Source organism: Palaemon carinicauda, chromosome 35 (genome assembly GCF_036898095.1).
Source record: "Palaemon carinicauda isolate YSFRI2023 chromosome 35, ASM3689809v2, whole genome shotgun sequence".
Lineage (NCBI taxonomy): Eukaryota > Metazoa > Arthropoda > Malacostraca > Decapoda > Palaemonidae > Palaemon > Palaemon carinicauda.
The window spans coordinates 37,999,167-38,004,166 of NC_090759.1; the positions used below are offsets into that span (position 1 = coordinate 37,999,167).

At 31.0% G+C, this 5,000-nt stretch overlaps 1 protein-coding gene across 1 annotated transcript in view; it reads right to left on the bottom strand.

Moving 5' to 3' along the window:
* Positions 1-5,000, bottom strand: part of LOC137627237 (uncharacterized) — a 360,253-nt gene that overhangs the window by 111,080 nt on the left and 244,173 nt on the right. The window lies entirely within an intron of this gene.

Sequence of the window (5,000 nt, forward strand, 5' to 3'; positions counted from 1 at the left end):
CTCTTCCAACTAAGGTTGTAGTTTGGCAAGTAATAATAATAATAATAATAATAATAATAATAATAATAATAAATGTATTTGTTTCAATCTACAGGCAATGAATTTGTTTCAATTTACGAACAAATACAGAGTCGGAGGGAACACGATGGTATGTAGACTACGGTAGTAGGGCTTCCTCTTAACGCCACTTCCTCCCACAAGGGCCTCTCTCTTATTTTCTCCCTCTCTCCCCCCTCCCCTCCCCCTTCCAGCCACCAGTCCAGGGTTCCTACCCCCAAAAAACCTACTTCCCTCTCACGCCTGCAGTCTCTCTTCCATGCCGGCACGCCCTCTCAAAGGCCACTGGATTGTGGAGGCGTTTCCAGAATTGCCAGGTTTTCTAAATGAGAAAAGGCCAACTTTTAATCAACTGCAGCTTTAAAAGGCCAACCTATTAAAAGAAAAAGGCCAAGAATAAAGCATTTAATGCCAACCTTTTTTCATAATTTACTAAAGGCCAACTTTTAGTCAACTGCAGCTTTAAAAGGCCAACCTACTGCAATAAAAAGGCCAAGAATAAAGCATTCAAAGCCATTTTTTTCACGATTTAATAAAGGCCAAGTTTCAATCAACTGCAGCTTTAAAAGGCCAACTTATTGAAAGAAAAAGGCCAAGAATATAGCATTTAATGCCAACAATTTTTCACGATTTACTAAAGGCCAACCAATTTCAAATAGGCCATATTTGAGGTTTTTGGCCTAAGAAAGGCCAAACTGGCAACCCTGGGCGTTTCTTCCGCTGCCTTTGTCCAAACATCCTCTGGTATCATCTTGTCTTTTAAGTGGTATTCTCTTACATTTGAAGAGGGGGGGGAGGGGTTGTGGATTGGGTGGGGGGTGGGGATTAAAGATCATGTTCATTTAATTGAAGTCTAGTCCCATGAATCATTTTTTATCAATCAACATATTTTACGTTTGATTTAGATATTGATTCAAACGATTCTATTATTATTATTATCATTATCATTATTATTATTATTATTAATATTAATATTATTATTATTATTATTATTATTATTACTATCATTATTATTATCATTTTTATTATTATTATTATCATTATTATTATTATCATTATTATTATCATCATTATTATTGTTTTTACTTGCTAAGCTACAACCCCAGTTGGAAAAGCAGGATGCTATAAGCCCAGGGGCTCCAACAGGGAAAATTGCCCCAGCGAGGAAAGGATATAAGGATATAAATAAACTACAAGAGATGTAATTAACAATTAAAATACAATATTTTAAGAATAGTAACAACATTAGAATAAATCTTTCATTTATAAACAATATAAACTTGAAAAAAAAAAGAAGAGAAATAAGATAGAACAGTGTGCACGAGTGTACCCTTCAAGCTATGTTAATGAATAGCTTCGCTTAGAGAGTGTTTAGATTTTCTCGTTGCATTTCCTTGTGTTTATCTTCAATTCGAAAATATCATATATTTGTTTCATCTTTAAAGTCATTAGATCACTACTGTAAAAAAAAAAAAAAAAAAAAAAATTATAGTTTATATGTGAGAGATTTATTTTCATATTGTTACTGATCTTAAAATATTTTAATTGTGCATAACTTTCCTTGTAATTTATTTCCTGATTTCCATTCCTCACTGAGCTATTTTCCCTGTTGGAGCCATTGGAATTATAGCATCCTGCTTTTCCAGGTAGAGTTGTAGCTTAGCAAGTAATAATAATAATAATAATAATAATAATAATAATAATAATAATAATAATAATAATAATAATGATAAAATAATACTAATAAAATAATGATAGTAATAATAATAATAATAATAAAAAGAATAATAATAATAAAAAGAATAATAATAATAAAAATAATAATAATAATAAAAGGTTAAAAGATAACAATCCTTGGTAACTTTTAGGAAAAACAAGAGATCAACCCCCAAAGAAATTACTTCTTTAAGGATTTTGGATTTTCACGTCACGTTTTACCCTGATAAGGAATGGACAGGGAAATAGGAGGGAAACGGCCGAATAAACATTTAGAAATCTATTAAAGAGGAAAATTTTCACTTTCTGCAGGAAAACGGACCCCATCGCACTGTAGAGTCAACAACAGCCCATTGCCCTTTTTATGGCATTGGAGCTCGAAGTAATAAAAGAGGAAAGAACAACAGGAATGGGTCCACAATCTAGAAAAATTGGAAAAGAGTGGCATGGAAAGCCTGAATACATATAAGATCGGGAAAGTAGAAAACAGAAAAAAATCTAGAGGGGAACTCAGTAGAGCGCAGGCCTCCGCCGCGGCAGCTTATTTCTCAACCTTGACCTTTGACCTTAACATGTATTAAGGGGCGTGGATGTTCATACACTCAAATATGAACCAAGTTTGAAGTCTCTGTGACAACGATGTCCAAACTCACGGCTGATTACGTGCATTGGACATTTTGCTTGACCTTGACCTTTGACCTCATCATGCATTAATTGTCATGGATTTTCATACACTCAAGTATGAACCAACTCTGAAGTCTCTGTGACAAAGTTGTCCAAACTCATGGCTGATTACGTGGATTGGACATTTTGCTTGACCGTGACCTTGACCTTCCAAAACTAAAGAATGTCCAGCTTTTTTATATAAGTTATTCCCAGACGAATTTCATTACTCGTCGATTGAAATTGTGGCCAGAAAGCTGTTCACAAACAAAAACACAAACAGGGGGTAAAAAATAACCTCCTCCCAACTTCGTTGGCGGAGGAATTCCATTAAAAATAATCCAAAGCGATACTACTAAAGGTCTTTAGACAGTGAATTTTTCCTTTAGGATTGAATAAATGTAATATATATATATATATATAAATATATATATATATATATATATATATATATATATATATATCTATATATATATATATATATATATATATATATATATGTGTGTGTGTGTGTGTGTGTAAACATATATATATATATATATATATATATATATATATATATATATATATATATACATATAAATATATATATATCTATATATATATATATATATATATATATATATATATATATATATATATATACAGAACGAGAGAGAGAGAGAGAGAGAGAGAGAGAGAGAGAGAGAGAGAGAGAGAGAGAGAGAGAGAGAGAGACTCAGCAAGGACGCAATATAAAGTTATGAGTGTGTATAATATGCTCCCACCTCTCTCGACTTCCCATGATTACGTAGGAAAGAGAATATCATTACATATTAACGATTCTGTCACCAGATATCTCCTAAAATGACTATTGTCATCCACGAGGTGTATATTAACATATCTATCTATCTATCTATCTATCTACGTTGCGTGGGTGGTAACCGTATATATGGAAATTGTGATTGAATAAGATAAACGTATATAAGCATATATCTAGTGTATATCTATCTATCTATCTATCTATCTATCTATCTATATATATATATATATATATATATATATATATATATATATATATAGATAGATAGATTTATTTATTTACAGCATATGTATATAAATGTGAGAGAGAGAGAGAGAGAGAGAGAGAGAGAGAGAGAGAGAGAGAGAGAGAGAGATAGAGATAGACTTTTTTTAAGTGTTCTTTATTTTCCAAGATGTGGTAACAGGAAGCTAAAACTAAACTAAACTAGATTTAACACTTTTTCCCCCCTCATCTCTCTCTCTCTCTCTCTCTCTCTCTCTCTCTCTCTCTCTCTCTCTCTCTCTCTCTCTCTCAAGAGGCAAGCCTTAAAACATTCAGAGCCCCAAAAATCTTCAAGTGTCAAGAGAAAGTAAACACCTCCAGTGGCTTCCTAAAAATAAACACCATGATGGGTTAATCAATATTTCTGATCTCGTGCTGGGCCAAGAATCTTTTTAAGATGTATTTTTTAACATCATATTAAAATCGATCTTTCCCTTAAGCTTATAGCATCCTGCTTTTCCAACTAGGGTTGTAGCTTAGCTAGAAATAATAATAATAATAATAATAATAATATTTTTAATATTATATTAAAATCGATCTTTCCCTTGGGCTTACAGCATACTGCTTTTCCAACTGGGGTTGTAGCTTAGCTAGAAATAATAATAATAATAATAATAATAATAATAATAATATTTTTAATATTAAATTAAAATCGATCTTTCCCTTGGGCTTATAGCATACTACTTTTCCAACTAGGGTTGTAGCTTAGCTAGAAATAATAATAATAATAATAATAATAATAATAATAATAATAATAATAATAATATACACAAGAACTAAAATACAGCCACAATGGGGTTGAGACACTAAGTTTAAAGGCCGCTCATGAATGGCAGAGGCAAGGGACAGTGACATTACCTAAACAAGCAGGACAATGCCCTAGAGACTGTCCGTACGATCAGCGCCCAAATCTCGTCTCCACCCATGCTAGGAGCAAGGGGGGCCAGGCAATGAAGATTAATATTTCAGTAAGCTATTTCTAATTGATTGATAATTCGGATTTTGTGCCGTGTTCAAGCCCTGAAACTCTTACCAATACTATTTTTCCTAAATAAATTATTACATTTATATTGGTCAATAATTGTCGCTCTGTATAAATAATATATTTACTAATAAAATTAATGACAAGCTTTTCACAATATATTATTCAATATCAATATATTGGGTATTTCAATATGCAAAATTAACTGCGGTTTAAGTTATATGAAAATATCAATTATTTAACATACAGATACGTCTATAAATTGAAGAATATTTTAATCTTGGGGGTTTTGTTAACATCATGTGTGTGTATTATATATATATATATATATATATATATATATATATATATATATGTACAATATATATATATATATATACATACAGTATATATACAGTATATATATATATATATATATATATATATATATATATATATACAGTAGATACATATATATATGTGTGTATATATATATATATATATACAGTAGATACATATATATATATATATACAGTA